At 36.0% G+C, this 20,893-nt stretch overlaps 1 pseudogene; it reads right to left on the reverse strand.

The window, feature by feature from the left end:
• Positions 1-10,098: 10,098 nt before the first annotated feature.
• Positions 10,099-10,403, reverse strand: LOC110579131 (annotated as a pseudogene).
• Between the last annotated feature and the right edge of the window lie 10,490 nt (positions 10,404-20,893).

The raw sequence follows: 20,893 nt of genomic DNA on the forward strand, positions 1-20,893 counted from the left end.
TCTTGAAAGATAGATTAATTCAAAAAATGGGGGATAAAAATTCAAAGTGAAGCAAAAACATGGACAAAGTCATGGAAGAAAATATACAATGAATATGCAGGGAAAGGTGAAGGTTTAAGAAAATACAAACAAGATTTCAAGAAGGATAGGGTCACAATCTAGAGGGTTCTGACTGTCAATCTAACAATGTAGGAAGGTCATGGGTACTAAAGGATTTTGAGGCTACAAGTGACATTTTGAAAGTGTGATTTGAAAATATTATAATAAAGTGTAATAAAACTGTGGAAGAGAGGAGCAACCAGAGTTTTGGAGACCAATGGATTCCAGACTGCAGTAGCAATCAGAGAGGAAGGAAGAAACATGATCACATTATGTTATTAAAGATATTTTGGAAAATACCTTAAGGTTGCCCAAAACCTCACACATTGATCACTTAAAGATTTTTTTAAATTTCATTGAAATAAAAAATATTCATACATGATAATTATTGTCCCCAAGAAAGTAACCAAACATCTCTGAAGTTTTTTCCTGAGAGACATACTGCAAGCCTTTAGGATTAATGAGAAACAGCCACTAATTCCTTTATTTAAGTATCTTGCCTTTTTATCTTTGGATCTGTAAGTCCCCAAAAATGGATTAGAGACAAACATTTCTCTTTTATCTATACAATGCAAAAAGAAACCTTGAAATAAACTTCACTACAATTCCAAAATTTCCAGAATAATAACGAGATTAAACATCCTCTTGTTTTGCTGAAGATCATCTTTAAATCTTAGGTCACTTTCCTTTGGTCTATTCCAATTACAGAGGGAGCAATTCTAGTTCTGTGGCTCAGGGCGCTTTGAACAATGGAGATCCTCCTCAGGCAGAGCACTGATAAAAGTGGGAATAACATCTAGATCTTGATGGACATTGCACTTGATTGCAGTTAGAGAGCACGCAAAACCCTTGAGGGCCTGCCATTTGGTGTAGTATTGAGTTTTTCATCTCATTAAGAAAAAATAGTCATAATCGGGCCCAGACTGGGGAGGCATCTCTAAGTTTGGCAGACCCCAAAACACCTTGCAAATGAAATTTTAAAGAACAATTAGTTATGAAATTAGAATACTAAAAAATGTGTGATTTAACAGATCTGAGTAGCTGGGGCAAAGTAGAGACATCACAAGTAACATTTTGAATTGACACTGATAAATTCATTTTGTACATTCTGAATATGAGATAATGGGGAATATCAATATACCAAGGTACAGACAGAATTTAAGAGCTATGGGACTGGATGTCAGCAGAGAGATATTGAGATAAAAATGTTGAAGTCATCTATTTACATAGAGGTTAGAAATCATGCAACTGGATTAGGAGAAAGTTTGGAGAAAGAAGAGCAAAGATCCAAAGACTAAGCCTTGATGATTTTCCACACTTAGAAGTTTGAAAAGAGCTATTATTAACAGGAAAGAGAAGGCAAACCTGGAAGGCAAGAGAGGAATGAGAAACAAGATTACTGAAGTCTGCTAGGTAAATATTTATCCTTTATTGATCAAATTAAGGCCAATACTACTTTTGCCATCTTCCAATATGTTTAGTAATAATACTACCTGGTAGTAAAACCATTCTTGAATGCTCAAAATGTACTGCTAGGTCATGTCACGCTCATCAATCTGTAGAGCACTTTGTCCCAATCTATTTGTTGCACATCACTGTTATAGTGGGAATGACAACTAAGACTCACATTTTCATTGTCTCAAGGTTACAAAGAAGATATGGTATAACATTTTGATCACATGGCCATAAAACTAAGTTCCATGGCATGATATCTGGCAATCTGGTTGGTCACTGATCCAAAAAAGGCAAAATTGTAAACAGAATGCCCAATCTAGCACCCCAGAAGTTTCATTAAAAACTTCCACACTGTGAGGAAATGAGGCAGAGCCCTAATCTAGAAAATGGAGTTGTCCATGACATCCTGTTGCATGAGAAAAACTATAATTATTCTATCTAAATACATGATTATGGTTACCGTGGGTTTTTTTTTTTTTTTTTAAGGATTTACTTATTTATTTTAGAGAGATCGAGAGAGAGAGAGAGCATGCAGGAGTGGGAGGGCTGGAGGGAGAGGGAGAGAGAATCTCAAACAGACTCTGCGTGGGGGTCCATCTCACAACCCTGAGATCAGGACTGAGCCAAAACCAAGAGTGGAAGGCTGAACTGACTACACCACCCAGGTGCCCCTATGGTCACGGTGTTTAAAAAAAAAAAAATGTGTCGTCCTAAGATGCCTGTGTCTCATTTGACATAGAAAGAAGATATTAACTTTTGAAGAATCCCTAATTTTTCAAACACAGATTGTTTTTTTCTGTTCTCTATACACTGACCTGAGAGTGATTGACTTTTGCATAAAGAATTGTAACCTTTTAACTGAATAGGATGTGACCTTAAATGTATTTTAATCCTCTATTTAACTCAGAAAATTTCATTAGAGGTATCCTTTGGTCTTTTCTGACTCTGTCAAGGCCTGCTGTCTGTGCATATCATGATGTTCTACCTTTGGCACTTAGGGGCATGCACCACACATTGGGTTGCCTCGCTTGCAGTGCACGGTCCTTGTAGATCTGGGACCTGTCTCAATGGTGACACAAATTTGACTCAAGCTCCCTCAGAGACACTTGAGCACATTATACTTGATCTTTTTCAGATGCACCCTTTCAGATGATCTCTTTGTACCAATGGTGAATGATGTTTCAATCTAGAGGAGGTTTTTTGTTTTTTTTTGTTGTTGTTGTTGTTTTCTTTTTCCTTCCTTTTTGTTGTACACAAAGATTATCCTTGGGCTGAGTTGCAAAAGTAAGCCTTCATGAATGAGATTAGTGGTCCCTTTCCAGTGATTTAGCCACTTTGGAAGGCCACCTACCACGAAAAGCCTGGGTCAGCTTAACTTAAGGTTATTTATCTATAATGAACTAGTAAATACTATTTTCAAATTTTACACTTGCATGCTCAATGTTAGCTTATAAGAATATATTTTCAAAAAATGTGAAGGAGAAATGATTATAAATATCTTGTATACGAAAAAGGTAACAAAATAAGAAGGAAAAAGTCCTTAAATTTTTCCAGCCCTTTCATTTTCCAAGGTGAGCACAGTTACAAGTCGATGAGATGTAAGAAAGGGAAGAAAGGCTCAACTATTGCCATGTCTCAATTTTTGTTTGTTTTCCTAAATGGAAAAAAAGTATTTACTAGAATTGTTATGGCAGGTATTGACATTCCCTGAATTAATCATTTTATTCTCACAGAACTGGAAATTAAATTATGGTCTTTTATTGCCATATGCTTACTCATCATCCATAAGAGAGGTTTTTTTTTTTTTTTGCAAAATATGTCAATGCTTTGTTCTTCAGATACAGATCATAATACTATAAATGTATGCTTTCTTGAAAAAAAACTTACTTTGAAAAATCAGACATTAAACATATCAGGGCTTATGGGGAAAATAGGCTCATGTAGATCATTCTGTATCTATACAGATATCTATAAAAATAATGTAAGTACTAATTTAAAGTATTAACATCATTCAGAAGATATGATAGATTCCTAATAAATAAAGTAGTGGTCCAGTGGCATCAGCATCACCTGGGAACTTTTTAGAAATGTACATTCTCAGGCTCACTGAACTGAACAGGCCAACTGAAACAGAAATTTGTGTTAGGGCTGAGTAATCTGTTTATCAAGACTTCCAAGGGATGTAATACAATTCACGATTAGGTGAATTACTGTACTACACTATATAAAACATTTTACCTTTCAAAGGAAAAAGAGGTGATGTTGCTAAATGGAACATAAGATGGAAAATAAGAAAATAATTCAGAGGGCGCCTGGGTGGCTCAGTCATTAAGCGTCTGCCTTCGGCTCAGGTCATGATCCCAGGGTCCTGGGATTGAGCCCCGCATCGGGCTCCCTGCTCCGCGGGAGGCCTGCCTCTCCCTCTCCCACTCCCCCTGCTTGTGTTCCTTCTCTCGCTGTCTCTCTCCCTGTCAAATAAATAAAATCTGAAAAAAAAAAGAAAAAAGAAAATAATTCAGATTGTTCCATTATCGAGTCAAGGGCAAAATATGCAGATGTCTAGTAGGTTGGCAGCCTTCAAATATGTCCCCATGACCCAGCTTCTTAATATCAATGCCCTGTGAATTTGGGCCAGTCTTAGTGACTTGCTTCTAATGAACAGAATACAGCAAAAGTGATAGGATGTCATTCTTAGATTAGCTTCTGTCTTGCTTCTCTCTTGTTCTTTCATTTGCTCACTGCTACATTCTGAGTGGCCCTGAGGAGTGGCCCACGTGGCAAGATATCTTGGCTCAGCAACCAGGGAGGAACTGAAGCCTTCAGCCCAAAATCCCACAAGGAACTGAAACCTGCCAACAGCCAAGGGAGTGAGTTTAGAAATGACTTTCCCCTCAGTTGAACCTTGAGACGATTGCAGTCCCAGTCTATACCTTGACTGCATCCCTGGGACAGATTCTTAGCCCGAGGACCCAGCTTAGAAGTACTGTATTACACAAAGAGAACTAAAAACAAACAAACAAAAAAAACCACAATAAAATAAAATGTTGTTTTAAGAGACTAAGTTTTGGGAGATCATTTCCAATACATAAACCGAGGGGAAGAATTTGTGGTCAGTAGACACACTGCACGATACCATGTTTGTCCATGGGGGGGGCCAGCTTGTGTTAGTGTGTTTTGCATTCAACTGCCATTATTTGGTGAATAAGCACTAGAAGCGCTGGGAGAATTACAAATGACCCCATATTACTTCACATGTTGTTGGCACCAGGTGCCACCAGGAAGTCTCAGTTTTATTGAGGCTTCTACTGAACAACTTCTGGTTTTCTTTGGTCTCCTTGTTTCATCTCTCACATACTGATGGTATGTGAGCTAATTTACTTCAGAGAAACATGCATTTTAGGTTGAGTCTGCTTTTCCAGAAGTGCCAATGTTCTTAAGAACAACCATGGAGCTCATTAAAGTACTTTTTGAATTCCTAAGGTTTAATTCACTCCTCATGCTTCCTTTAAGGATTATGTGATAGATGTGAGAGGATAGGAACAATTTTTTTCTTTTGCCCCCATTCTCTTGTTTTCTTTCTTTTTTCAGCCTGGAAAGTAGTTCTTTGGTAGAATGTATGGGAGAAGGTTTAACATAGTAATACACCAAAAAAAAAAAAAAAATTCCTATTAACAAGAAAACAACAGGAATTGGCTTGCTCCAGTGAAAGGACTTTGATGTTCCAAACTTCATTCCTCTTGCTCAGCCCAATCTACTTGTCTCTTTCCAGAATGGAGAAAAGACTATCTCTAGGATTGGACAAAAGTGGGGAAAATACAGAGCGAAGGAAAAGACTTAGGTGAACAAGGCAGTAATGAAGTAGGGATTGAAACAATGGAAGATTCCTAGATCATGTTTTCAAGAATGATTCCATGCCCAGAAAATTTGATGGGAGGAGCAGGAAATATTTTGCATCATATTTTAGATGCTGTATGTTTTCATAAACAGTGATTAAATAACATTGTTTTATTTCTCATACTGACTACATATCTGCACAGCTTTCTGAGCACTGTGAATCCACTAAAGAGTGATATATGTATATTTCCATCCCTTCTCATTTGCTTTTCTCATATGTCAAGTTGTAAGTGCGTTAAGATGGCCCATTTAAATGAGATAATATATGTATTCCGAAAGTGCCTAAATATTAAGAGTCCTCAACAAGTATGAATGAAGAATTTTATCATTTAATTTTAGAGTAAGGTATTCAAATTTATAGCTATGACTATAGCAATTCAATAAACTTTAATCAACATTCAACTGAATAAACTGAATTTTTTAAATCTAAAATTCATAATAATAAACTAATCACAGGAAAATATTTCATGCTATATACTAGGGAAATCTGAAATTAAGGGAATCCCTGCTCTGGACATGATTCTTTAGGGATCCAGAAATATGTATGAGCAGCTCCAACATTGAATCTAGTAGCAGGGAAGCCCCTTGGAGTCCGTCAGTATTTCTTTAAGTCAATAGCATATATTAAATATCTTCTACAAGCTGAGCATTATGCCAGAAACTAAGAAAGAGAAGAAGACAAAACCAACAAAGGTTGTCCCTGACACCATGAAGTTAGGTCTGGAGAAGACAGACCTTAACAAATAAGTACAGGTCATTAATGATGTAATTGCAAATATGTAAATACTTCAAAAGTAAAAGGGGCTTGCAAAGTGCAAGGCGTAGGTAATTAAGCCCTTCAACAGATTGCTATAGGTCACTGTATCTCAAAAACATACCAATGGCTGTATGTCAAAATCAACCATCTTCTTCCCAAATTATTAAATAAGTATCCCCTATGATGGTATACAAATTTAAAACTACATAAATAAAAAAATGAAATAAAAATAAATAAATAAGTAAATAATATCCGCTGCCCTAACTGAGATGTGATCTCTGATAATGAGGAGGCATTTTCATCCCCCTTTTTGGAAGGTATCAAACAGAGGTATCCAATGAATTAAATTGGAAGCTTTCTCTGGAGCAAACGGAGCAGAGCTGACCATCTTTTCTACTCCTCTGGGAAGTCTCAGTTTTATTGAGGCTTCTACTGAACAACTTCTGGTTTCCTTTGGTCTCCTTGTTTCATTGTAGCACCCTTGAAGAACCAAATGACTCATGGCTCAACATTTTGCTGAATCTGTAAGTCTGAATTTCACCATGATCATCACCTGTCTCCAACTCAACTACCCACAACCACCCACATCTCTATGTGATTAATGAGATTGTGGATAAGGGTTCAGCTTCAAATGGGACAATTTGTCTCCATCAATAAAAAAAATATTTTAGAAACAGATTCCCAGTGTCAGTACACATTCAGTTAGTTATCCTATTTTCTACAATGTTAGTATTATTCCATAGTATGATCAATGATATCTGGGGAGAAAAAAGGCATTCAAGTTGCTAAGAAATGGAGAAATAGATTATTTTCAGTTCATTTAAAGTATTGCCTAAAGCTGGAACTATATTAAAGAATAATTTTTAAAAGCAGATTAAAATCAAAGTTTTTTTGGCTTATCTACTATACTCTCTGTCCTCTCAGCTATTCAGCTAATCAGAGTTAATGTAGTAATATGAAATTAGTGTAGGGATTTTGTTTCAAGTCATGAATTGGTTCCAATAGATTGTAATATAATAACTTAATCAGTTTTATTAGACTAATTTTTAAAAAAGGTTGGAAAATCCATGTAGTATCTTACAGTATAAGCAGAGTCAGCATTAATTTAGATGTGCACTGTGCCACTTATATTAAGAATAAAAAATAGATATTAATAAATTTAAAAAACATAATGACTGAAAATAGTTACATTCTAGATGGGGTACTTTTTACCTTATTGACTGCAATCAATATTCAAAGTTTGAGGGCTTTTTTTTTTAAAGAAATAAAAAGCAAAACAAAACAAAACAAAACAAACCAACAACCACACATAGTGCTTTTTAAACAAAAAGATCAAATAACAACTAGAAAATTTAATTAAAATTTTGAAATTTAGGGGCTCCTGGCTGGCTAGTTGGTTAAGCGTCTGCCTTCGGCTCAGGTCATGATCCCAGGGTCCTAGGATCGAGCCCCGCACCGGGCTCCTTGCTCAGCAGGGAGCCTGCCTCTCCCTCTCCCTCTGCCTGCCGCTCCCCCTGCTTATTCTCTCTCTCTCTCTCTCTGTGTCAAATAAATAAATAAAATCTTAATTTTTTTAAATTTAGAAATAAAGTATTTATGGGATGTCTAGGTGGCTCAGTTGGTTAAGTGTCTGACTCTTGATTTCAGCTCAGGTCATAATTTCAGGGTTGTGAGATCAAGCCCTGCGTTAGGCTCCATGCTGGGCATGGAGCCTGCTTAAGTTTCTCTCTCCCCCTCTCCCTCTGCCCCTGCAAAATTAAAAGCAAAGATTTTTCCACTATTTTAAACAGAAACATATTGAAAGACTAATAATGAGTTCAACAAACACTTATTAAAAAACATCACTGTCTTTGAAACATTGGGATAGATGCAATGTGTGTACTGTGTTCATAAAATGACTTCTTATTTTAGAATATAAATCTTGGGTGTGAGGAAATCGTAAAATCTTGGTTTTAGAAAGTGACTTAGGAAATTCATTAAAATTCTGTATTTTAATTTATGTCAGTCTATCTGATCTAAACATTAATACTTGAATTATAAATAGAGCTCTCCATTTGCTAGGAAGGGTTATGAGAAAATGGGATAAATATTATTGTAATTTCTTATAATGAAGATGCTATTTGTAGCCCTTTAAAATACAGGCTAAATCCTACAGTAGCAAAATAAACTTAAAGAGAATATATTTGCACAGGCTTAACTGTCAAAACCTACCATTGTGCTTGTGAACAACATTTTAAAAATTTGACCAAGACTGCAAAGTAGACATTATCCCTGACTATCTCACTTTCAATAACTTGCTCTATTCTTTTTTTTTTTTTTTTTTTTTTATAAATTTTTTTTTTATTTATTTGAGAGAGAGAGAATGAGAGACAGAGAGCATGAGAGGGAGGAGGGTCAGAGGGAGAAGCAGACTCCCTGCTGAGCAGGGAGCCCGATGCGGGACTCGATCCCGGGACTCCAGGATCATGACCTGAGCCGAAGGCAGTCGCTCAACCAACTGAGCCACCCAGGCGCCCCAACTTGCTCTATTCTTTAACCTATTACTACTCCTTTTATCCTTTCCAGCACACCAGAGTTGTTCGTCCAATGACTACCCTGCTTAATTACATCTTTTTTTTATTTAATAAATTTGACATGTCACATTGTGTAAGTTTAAGGTATACAGCATGTTACTTTGATAATTTATATATTATATGATTGTCAATATAGTGATATTTATCACATTACATAATTACAGTGCAATATTTTATCTATATTCATTATACTGCACATTAGATCTCTATGGCTTATTTACCACTTGTTATAAGTTTGTATCCTTAAATACTGTCACTTGAACTACCCCCATCCCCATCCCCCAGTAACCAGCATTTTATTTTTGCTTTTACAGGTTTAACTTTTTTTAGATTTCACATATAAGTGATGTCGTATAGTACTTGTCTTTCTCCGTCTGATTTATCTCACTTAGCATGATGTGCTCAAAGTCCATCCATGTTGTTGCAAATGGAAGGATAGATTCCTTTTTCCTGGCTGAGTAATATCCCACTGTACATATGTACCACCTCTTTTTTTACTGTGTTTTGAGAAATTCTTTAATAATTGAGTTTTTACTGGTTGTTCTGAGGATCAGCACAGACATTTCAATTTGTACACAATGCTTAACATATGTACTGAAAATCTAGAAAATCATGTAGTTGTGATTCTTTTCTAAAAGTTATTGCAGTGACCTTCCATCTTAAAATTTGGAGGCAAATTTTCCTAAAAAGTATATCAAGTACCAATATCTTTAAATGTTGATATGCTATTACGTTGCTAAGTCTCATTAATTCACAATTTAATATCATATACATTACATACTCAAATTTTCAATCTTGCACAGCACATTAACAAAGTTAGTAGGAAAACTGGACTACCACAACCAAGATGTTGTGCACAAGATTCTGACAGGGAGAGCCAAGATCAAGGATGGTTTTCTTTAGGAAACAATTCTACCAAAACAACACAGGAATAGAAGCAATTTAAAACGTTCAAGACATATTAAATGCATGACTGACTCTAAATTGCCACTTAGTATGCTTTGTATTATAGGATATAGAAACTACCACATCAATGGAATGTTAAGCTGACACCCAAGACAACCAAAGCCTCCCATAATCAATATCCCACTATTATCTGGTTGTACCAAAAAATAAACCAGCAAATGATTTCACCTCTTAAAAACAAAACAAAACAAAACATTTACACTTAAAAATGGGATGAGGTGGGATTCCCTCTTTCTTAAGAATGCTTCTAAAGCTACTAAAAAACTTGTATTTATAAAATAGTTGATAAAAAATGTTCCTCTGGATTGTACAAGAAGGGAGACAGGGACCCCTGCTAAGACATGCTACATGATACTAATTAGACTTGGCTGCTTTCTCTCCTGATTCATCAGAGGCTGGAATCTCCTCGTTTTAGTTTCTCAGTTTTCTGCAGGTAAGTCTTTTGTTTCTTGGTTAGTCACTTCAGCCCGTTTTCCCTTTGCTCCCCTTTTCCCCTTTTGTTTACACTTTTTTTTTTCTGAGGCTTTATCCTTTCCTGTGGCCTTTTTGGGCTTCATTTCCACTTTTGCAGTAGCAGGTTTGGCTGCCAACTTTACTGATCTCTTCTTGGGCTCCTCCTTCACTGCCCTCTTGGCAGAGCTGACCTTCCTCTTGGGCATGGTGATAGTGGGATGGCAGGTGGGGAGAGCCTTCCAGAAGTTGGCTGCCTGGCGCCTTCCACTCCTCCCACTCCCCCACCACCCAAGCTGCTGCCTGTACCACATCTTTTTATCCATTCATCCATGGGTGGGCCTATGGATTGTTTCCATATCTTGGCTATTGTGAATAATACTGCAATAAACTTGGGAGTGCAGATATCCCATCAGAATCCTGGTTTCATTTCCTTTGGGTATACATCCAGAAGTGGAATTGCTGGACCATATGGTAGATTTATTTTTAATCTTTTTCAGGAACCTCCCACAGTGGGTGGACCAATTTACAGTCTCGTCAACAATATGTAACAGTTTCCTTTTCACCATGTCTTTGTCAGCCCCTGTTGTCTCTTCTTGATGTGAACCATTCTAACAGGTGTGAGGTGATCTCATGACGGTTTTGATTTGCAGCACATATCATTCCTTGTGAAGAGACTCAAAGAGCCTTCTGATTTATGGATTGAGTGGTTGAGTTAGTCTCTATGACTGCCTGTGTTTGTTCTGTATTCCTTACGTTTTTAGTATCAGAGAGAGTATCTCTTGTCACTTTTAAGGAGGAATGTAGTTTTAAAAGAAAGAAAGATAAAGAAAGAAGAACCTATGACCTATTCACTGCCATAGTCAAACTTGCACACGGGGCTGTCTCAGCTAGTCAGAGAAGTCAAAGAAGAAATTGGCCTTTCACATCCAAACTGCCTGTTTCCCATTAGGCTTCTGCCTCTTCATCTCCCTTTTGTTTATGCCTCTGAAATTTCTTCTTGGAAGCTATTGATGTGGTGGTAAGAGCAAAAACTTGCTTTAAGCACTCATCATACAAATTAAATTTTAAGTAAAAGCAATTGGTATTGCTGCTGAGTAAGTTCTTCCTGTAGATTGCTCAGACACTCTGCAAAATTGCCTGCTGACCTACTCCATGGGCCAGAGATGCCAGTGGCCCCATAGCCCATAGTATCTATCATAGGTGACATTTGTAATGGAGAGCTCTGTGCAGTTGTGCCAAAAGTCCCCAGCAACTGCAAACAGGCTATTTGGGATGAGATGATATATATTAAATTATATGCTGCACTTTCCATTGAAAAATGAGCATCCTAAAGAAATAAAACACTCCTGAAAACCAAGCTGGAAAAAGATGAAAATTTGAAAGTAGTAAAGTACTTTTATTTTGCTAACTGAGTATGCAAAAATGCATTAAGGTGGCATATACTCATTGCATTTATGAAACGTAAAGTCCATCCTTTTAACTCTCAGGTTATTGCTGTGATATAATATATGGTATCATTTCCATTTTACACGTGAGGAAATTGAGATTAGATTGATTTGTCTGAGTTAAAGCAGCTATTAAAAGATTCACAGGCATATGACAGGCACATATTCAGTCTGAAGCAGATTGCTTTCCTTTTTATCATGTTTTACATTATAAAGAATATTGTCTAGTTCTGAAGAATCTTTTTCATGAAGAGTTGCAGGAGAAGAAAGTGAGTAAACATGTGATTTCAAGGGTACAAGAAAGTTTCTAATCTCCCAAAGCATCTATTAAATGGTAATCTATATCTATATTCTATGCAATTAATCTGAGGTAGATACAGAATAACATATATCTTGGACTTGATTGTGAAACTTTGAAACTGAAACTGACTTGATGAGTAACCTAGTTCTACTCTGCCCTTTTACCCATGGGGTGTCTAGGGCCAAGAGAGATGGAAACTTGTAAGAGCTCACTTATAATTTTGGTTTTAGTCTTAGAGATAGAAATCTGGTGTTTTAAATTTCAAGTTCTTGTCTTTGTTCTATACCATTTTGCTTTCCTTATCACTAATTTATAAAAATCCAATATTGTGTACTAATATGTTGAGATTTTGGTGAATTCGTTAATGTTATCTAAGATCTTTTTATTCCTGACCTGTGAATCCAGTAACAGTCATTATAAGAGACACAATGAAGTAAAGTTCATCGATATGTGAATGAGTAAAAACAGGTTGGCTAAAATAATTCTTTGATCTAAACTTTACCCAGTATCAGAACTATATTACAGGAAAAAGTTGTCACCTGCATTTTTGCCTGCATTTAAACTTTCAATAATGGAAAAAGAAAACAATCAGAGTGGGGCATCATTCCATACAATCCATTTCCTTTGAATTTTTACCCCAAATATTTTTAGATTTGATTTTTATTTACTTTTACTCCTCAAGGAGGATTCAGACTAAGTTAACCTTTTTTTAATGCTGTCAGCTTACTTTCTGATGTTTGAAGATGCCTGTTATAGATATGGCAATGAAAAATATAGTCACGCAGGGGCACCTGGGTGGTTCAGTCGGTTAAACGTTTGCCTTCCTTCAGGTCATGATCCCAGGGTCCTGGGATTGAGCCCTGCATTGGGCTCCCTGCTCAGCGGGGAGCCTGCTTCTCCCTCTCCTCCTCCCCCTTCTTGTGCTCTCTCTCACTCTCTCTGTCAAATAAATAAATAAAATCTTTTTAAAAAAAGAGAGAGAGAAGAAAAATATAGTCATCCAGCATTAGCTCTTTAGATATCAAATGTATGGCTTAGAAGAGGTGTTCTGTTAATATAGCAACGTAATCATGAATTACTGACTCTCTCTTCCAACTTTCTCTCTACCAAAGAGTTCCTGCTCAAATTTACATTTGAGACCCACATATTCAAATCCAGAACTTCAGGATTTTTAAGGGAAAAAAAATACCATTCCTATATTTTCAGACATGGGCCAACAAAAATGTGAAGGAAAAGGATGTGCATGTCTGCTCATTGAGGTGTAGTTTCTCCCCACTACAACCCAGAGACTTCTGTTAGGCCTATGGGGACATTGCCTTGGAAGGACTTGCTTCTGATGCATGTGGTTGGAAAGAACTACCTGTAGCTAATTACAGAGCAGATCCCTCCTCCTCACACCTCAGTTTACAGAAAAACAGTTTACGAGCTCAATTTGCTACAGATCAAAATGATTAAAATCTGCCATGTCACACAGAATGTTATGACTTAGCTCTGTCAAGAAGACCTGACTTTTAATGATGTTATAGAAATACCAAATCAGGGGCGACTGGGTGGTTCAGTCATTAAGTGTCTGCCTTCGGCTCAGGTCATGGTCCCAGGGTCCTGGGATCGAGCCCTACATCGGGCTCCCTCCTCTGTGGAGAGCCTGCTTCTCCCTCTCCCCCTGCTTGTGTTCCCTCTCTCCCTGTGTCTCTCTCTGTCAAATAAATAAATAAAATCTTAAAAAAAAAGAAGAAATACCAAATCATGTATGGCTAACAATGAGTTATAGTATATTTCAGGAGAGTTACTAAACTGAAGGAGGAAGATCAAGATGAATAATTAGAATTATTGGCTCCTAGTGGTAAAACCAATAGAAGAGACAAAAAATCATTTAAATAATGAGAATTTCAAAGGAATCAGAGAAAACTTTCTAAATTAAAAAAATATGATTTCTAAATTTTAAAACTTTGAAGAATTCTAATTCCAGTGATTTGGCAGGATAGGTATGGAGGGTTTGAAAACACTCCTACACCACTACCTAGAAATGCTCCAGACAATGTTAAATGCATAACCAAACTTGTAAAAAAAATAAAGACAAGATATTAGATCTGTGTATTCTTATACTATATGACCTATTGAGTCCCATTTTAGGTATATATTAACTCAGGCAAGGATTGTCAATTGGAGTTAAAGCCTTTGTGATTATTTTAAAATCATTTTATACCAGTATAGCTGCCAAATTCCTGCTTTATTCTCTAGTTTAGGTGGTGGCTGACTAATTGGCTAACATGGTTTCTGAATTTTCTTTTTGTGTATTGCCTTTTTAAATATCACAAAAAATGTTCATGTAAAATGCTTTTGAAATCACAACTCACTTCTATTCCAAATTTGAGTAAGAAATCTTTGAAAATGTTTCCTTGGGGAAAAAATAGAATGGATTTAAAGCCAATGAAATATCATAATGTACAAAATAATTTTAATTTCCATATTCTGACAATTTTAGCTGACAAAATTTAACCTTTTAAATATCAGATTATTTATTTAAGTTGTGAAACTCAGATATCAATGGTATTTGAATATCTCCAGGGTGTAAGATCAAATATATATGAGCCCAAAATAAAAATTTATTTATAGAAAGATCTAGAGAGTATAATGCTAACTGAAATAAGTCAGTCAGAGAAAGACAAATACCATATGATTTCACTCATATGTAGAACTTAAGAAACAAAACAAATGAGCTAAGGGAAAAGAGAGAAAATATTATCTAATATTGCCCATTCCTCAAGCTCTTTGGAGTTAATTTGGATGAACTTTCACTATTCCACAGTCCTATCAGAATAGCTGATATCTCCAGGAGAAAAATAAATTCATAGGTCAAATAAACAAGACATTTGAAGAGCAAATTTTATCAAAACAACAAACACAAAAAATTTATAGGTTCTATCAGAAGTATAAATAGTGAAGCATAAATTTAAAATTTAAGAATTTAAAATTAGCTTTAAAAACAAACCAAAAGATATAAGGGAATATATTACCAATATACTCAAACATGAGTTTATATTATTATTATTATTTTTTAAGATTTTATTTATTTACTTGACAGAGAGAGAGAGATAGCGAGAGCAGGAAGACAGGCAGGGGGAGTGGGAGAGGGAGAAGCAGGCTTCCCGCGGAGCAGGGAGCCCCATGCGGGGCTCGATCCCAGGATGCTGGGATCATGACCTGAGCCAAAGGCAATTGCTTAATGACTGAGCCACCTAGGTGCCCCATGAGTTTATATTATTATATATAAAATATATATAATATATTGGGAATATATTACCAATATACTCAAACATGAGTAAGAAACCATAAATAAAATGGAAATGTTAGATATGAAAAGTATAGTACTTATATTGAAATACTGTTGGTTCAAAACCTCAGGAATTCCCTGGGTGAAATCTGAAACTGGTCTCAGTATAGTGAGCGCAAGGAGAGACGGAGGAAAGAGGTAAGCCACTCCAGATTGATAGGTGGCGGGTCTAATAAGCAAAGAAATTTACTTAAGAGGCTTGTCTCTGGTGGCCACAAGACAAGTAGATCTCCTCACCCATCTGCCAGAATTTTTAAAGTTTATATAGAGGCTTTAACTGAGTTCAGTTATGTATACTACCTAGATAGTCTCAACAACACATTGCTCTCTCAAAAGCCACGTCCTTCAAAGTGGCTCTCTGTGGGAACAGTGGACAGATTGTGCGTTCCTAGGACTGGGGAGGGGGGAAGAGCCTCTGAGTGCCTGGGCCTAGCTCCCAGTCAACCAACATTCATGTACTTTTGATAAGTTCCTCCAACAAATACACAACTTATGCTAAGAAGAAATAGAAAATATTAGTAGACTTCTACCAATTTAAAAAATGAATTTCTAATTAAACACTTTTCCACAAAAAAAAATCCATGCTCAGATAACTTTACTAGTAAGTCTACCATACAATAAGAAATTATACTAATCTTAAACTGTCAGAAAACAGAGAATAAAAGTCTTTCCAATTCATTTTATGAGGACAACATAGCTATAATATAAAAATCTGGCCTTATACTTAACAATGAAATTTTGAATTTTTCTCCCCCTCCCCCCACACCACAAGATTGGAAAGGAGGCAAAAAACGTCTGCATATACCACTTCTATTCCACATTGTACTGGAGCTTCTGGCTCTTGCAAAAAAGGCAAATTAGAGACATAACAAACAAAGTTTAGAAATAAAAAGATAAAACTGTTTATTTATGAATAATATGATTGTGTAATCAGAAAATTCCATGGACTCTACCCCCTCAAATCATTAGAACTACTAAGTGAATGTATTATGGTCTCAGTATACAAGTCAATACAGAAAAATCAGTACATTTCTTTATAGTAGCAACAAGCAATTAGAAAAGAAATCTTTTAAATTACCATTTACAATAGCATTTAAAACATAAAATATTTAAAAATAAATCAATAAATTGTGCGCAAGACTTTACCTTGAAAAATATAAGACATTATTGGGGATGTTAAAGAAGATCTTAATAAATAGATATATCATATTCATGGATTAGATGACTCAATAGTATTAAAGATGTCAATTCTCTTAATATTGATAGTTTCAGTGTAATCCTGATCAAAATCTTTGTTGGCATAGTTGTTAAAATTGACAAGCTGATTCTAAAATATTGACACCTTTTGGTAGTCTCTCATAAAGTTAAGCTTATATCTCTATTCTATGATCTAGCAATTCTACCCTTGGGCATTTATCCACCAGAAATGAAAACAAATTTCCACAAACAACTTTACAACACATTCATTGTAGCTTTATCCCAAAATATCCAAAGTTTCAAATGTTTGTTAACTATTTATTGCCTCTAAGCTCCAAATTCATCGTTTTAGAATAATCTGTGAAAAAAGATCTGGGTGCCTTTAAATATTTTTGCTTGTTCCCGCTGATGATGACATTTAGCTGGTAGAATTAAAACTGTTTTTTCTTCAGCAAATCGTTGCTTGGATCCATAGAAAATCCAAATCAAATCTAGGTTTTATGTAAAATTTTTGTGGAAGATTATATTTTCCTAAAATGACATTGCAGTATTTCTGATCCCTTATGCTTTTCAGAACCTTCCACTCCCTTATCAAATCATGGAATTTATTTTCTCTCCCTTTAAAACCTGGTAGGCCTTTATGATTGGCTTGACATATAGAATGCAGCAGAAGTGATGGTGCATATTTTCTAAGACTAACTGATAAAGGACAATATAGCTTCACTTTAGCTCCTCTCTCTCTTGCTCTTGCTCTCACTCTTTTTCTCTGTCAGGACACTTTTCCTTGGAACATTTCCACTGTGTTATAAGGAAGCTATGGCCACATGGAGAGGCCATGTACAGGTATACTGGTGGACAACCCTAGCTAAAGCCCCAGCCAACAGTTAGCACCAATCTGCAAGACCTGTTGAGTGAACAAGCCTTCAGATGATTCTAGATTCATCTGTACAATGAATAAGTTGAAAAAAAAGCTCTCACTCTACCATCTTGCCAATTTGTAAGTTCATGAGCAAAATAAATTTTTTTTTTAAGCTTCTAATTTTTGGAGTAGTTTGTTATGCAGCAAATAATGAGAACATTTAATAAAGTAAAAGTTCCAAGAAAACCCAGGACACTTAAGAAGGGTAGGGGATTGGTCCTATTGGATTTTGGGACAGGTAATGAGCCTATAACAACTATGAATGTGGTATTTATGCAGCATTAGTAAAATTGCCCAATGAAATACAATAGAAAGCCCAGAAACTGACCAATGCAACTTTAATATGAAACAGAATAGCATGTCAAATTAGGGGTAAAGGAGGAACTGTTCAATAAATGGAGATAGAACAGTTATGCAAATGCAAAAGGGCAGATTTGGATTCCTATCTCACACCAAATATAAACTTCAAATGGATTAAAGACTTAAAGAAAAAAAACTTCAAAACTCTTACTAGAGGGGCACCTGGGTGGCTCAGTAGTTAAGCGCCTGCCTTCGGCTCAGGTCATGATCCCAGGGTCCTGGGATTGAGCCCCGCATTGGGCTCCCCACAGAGCGGGGAGACTGCTTCTGCCTCTCCCACTCCCCCTACTTGTGTTCCCTCTCTCGCTGTGTCTCTCTCTGTCGAATAAATAAATAAAATCTTAAAAAAAAAAACCTCTTACTAGATAATAAAGGTAAAAATTTTATAAACCTTCGGGCAGGGAAAGTTTTCATAAAGAAAGTATATAATGTACTGACTAAAATAAGATTAATTTGTCTCTATTGACACTGATAACTTTTTTTTTTGAAGATTTTATTTATTTATTTGACAGAGGGAGACACAAGGAGAGAGGGAACACAAGCAGGGGGAGTGGGAGAGGGAGAAGCAGGCTTCCCGCTGAGCAGGGAGCCCGATGTGGGACTGGATCCCAGGACCCTGGCATCATGACCTGAGCCGAAGGCAGATGCTTAACGACTGAGCCACCCAGGCGCCCCGAGACTGATAACTTTTGTTCATCAAAATAATCTCGGGCGCCTGGGTGGCTCAGTCAGTTAAGCGTCAACCTTCAGCTCAGGTCATGATCTCCGGGTCCTGGGATCCAGTCCCACGTCCGGCTCCCTGCTCAGCGGGGAGTCTGCTTTTCCCTCTCACTCTCCCTCTGTGCTCTCTCTCTCTCTCTCAAATAAATAAATTAATTAATAAAGTCTTTTAAAAATAATCTCAAAAATGATAAGAAAATTTACAAACTTGAGGGGCACCTGGGTAGCTCAGTCAGTTAAGCTGCAGACTCTTGGTTTCAGCTCAGGTTATGATCTTAGGGTCCTGTGTTCGAGCCCGTGCTCAGTGCAGAGTCTGCTTGAGATTCTATCTCTCCCTCTCCCTCTGCCCTTCCCCCTGCTCTCTCTCTTTCTCAAATAAACAAATAAATATTAAAAAAAAAAGAAAATTAACAAACTTGAGATACTGGGAAAAACTTCACAACACTTTATCAGTACTCTCAATACTATATCATTTCTTTCATTGGTAAAATTAAAAAGTCTGACAATACCAGAGTTGAAATGATATGGAGCTGATGTCTGTTCCTGAAGGGAATGTAAATTGGTGCAACCTTTTCAGAATATAGTTGAATTTTCACATGCTCTGATCATGCAGCTCACTTTAACGCACACATGAGAAATTCTGGCTCAGGTCCAGCTGGAGGAATGAGGACACATAGACATGAAAATCATGGCAGCAAAACTTAAAAATGCCAAAAACTTGAAACCACCAAAATGTCCATGAATGTAATGAATTAGTAAATGGATCTGTTAATATAATAAAATATATAGTTCTTAAAATGTATAAATTACAGCAACTCAACAATATAGATGAATCAGTGATACTAGATTTTTAAAAATTTCCCAGAAGATCATATAAAATATAACCTTTTTATACATTTAAAACAACTAAAAAATGATAAATTTGTAAATTTCTATATTTAACAGTGATTAAAATTACACATACATGTTCTTTTAAAATTCTTACGATACACCTATAATCTCCAGGAATGCATATACATACAGTGATGAATACAGACTTCAAAATAATGCTTACCATAGGTAGGAGAAGACAGATAGGGGATGAAGGGACCATAAAATAAGATGGAGACTGTTACCATGTTTCCAATTTTGTGCATTAGATTGTTTCTAAATCGACCAACAAATAAAAAATAAGCAAAAAACTGTGCATGGATCAGTCATGAAAATGTGTCATAAATCTGCAATCGTATTTTATTCAATTCCCAGTGCATCTGAAGTTCATTGAAGAAAACATATTTATTTGGAATTTGTATTATAGTGAATTGTTGTTAGAATAAAAATTTAGCTTATGATTTTAAATAACTCACTTCATCTCATATCTGGGTTTTTAAGTTCTTTTGTATAGTTCTTCTCTATCTGGTGCCCCCTCAAGGCTTGATCTTTGGAGCCTGCATTCTCTTTGATTATTCTCAACTATACAATAATACTGCCTAACATGCTATTTCCAGCGTACGTCTGTTTTCTATGTTTTAGGGTCTAGCCTTCTTTATACAACTATATAATAGACATCCACATTGAGAGAGCTCATGTACTTTCTCATAGGGCATAGATGTGCCATTGATATTTTTTATTGAATATTCCCACGCACTGCCACAGTGCCTGACAGAGAGCATTGAATAAATATTTGCTGAATGAATGAGTATCTCAAACTCAGCAACCAAAGTTGTCTCATTATATTTTGTACACATAAATTCTTCTCTTCTTCTTATACTTTTGATATCCTTTATTCTATGAATGAAACTGCATCCAGCAAGAAACGCAATCCAGAAACTCATACATCCCTCCACCAACTCCTCTCGTTGATTCTAATTTCTAGATCTCTTTCATACCCATTTCCTCTTCAAATTCACAGTTGCTGCCTTCATTCAGGCCCTTGTTACTTCTCATGTGAATGATACCAAGACTTGCAATTGATTTTGCATTTAAAACAACTAAATTTGTAAATTTCTATATTTAAAAGTGATTAAAATTACATATATATGTTGTCTTAAAATTCTTATAATACAACTATACTTCAACTTGTACCCCTGTTCTCTTCCCAAAATCATAAATATATTTCAGTTTTCCAGTGGTAAATTAGAATGAGACAGGCTAAAATACTGCACATTTCCTATATCATAGGGGAAGACATTGCCCTTGTATGTGCCTAAGACATTGCCAAAAGCTTTTAAAAATATTTGAAAACTTTATATTTACCAATATCTCTCAATTTAGTCACCCTTCTAAGAAAATATGTTGAGTGGGGAAAGTGAACAAACAAAGCAAGAGGATAGGGATCTTGTTTCTTTTAAATTCAAATTGAGACATGTCAAGATTTCATGCTTTCTCATGCAAATTATTAGAAATCCTAAATTACTTAGATTTTATTTACCATATGAAGA

The sequence above is a fragment of the Neomonachus schauinslandi genome, chromosome 4 (genome assembly GCF_002201575.2).
Source record: "Neomonachus schauinslandi chromosome 4, ASM220157v2, whole genome shotgun sequence".
Taxonomy (NCBI): domain Eukaryota; kingdom Metazoa; phylum Chordata; class Mammalia; order Carnivora; family Phocidae; genus Neomonachus; species Neomonachus schauinslandi.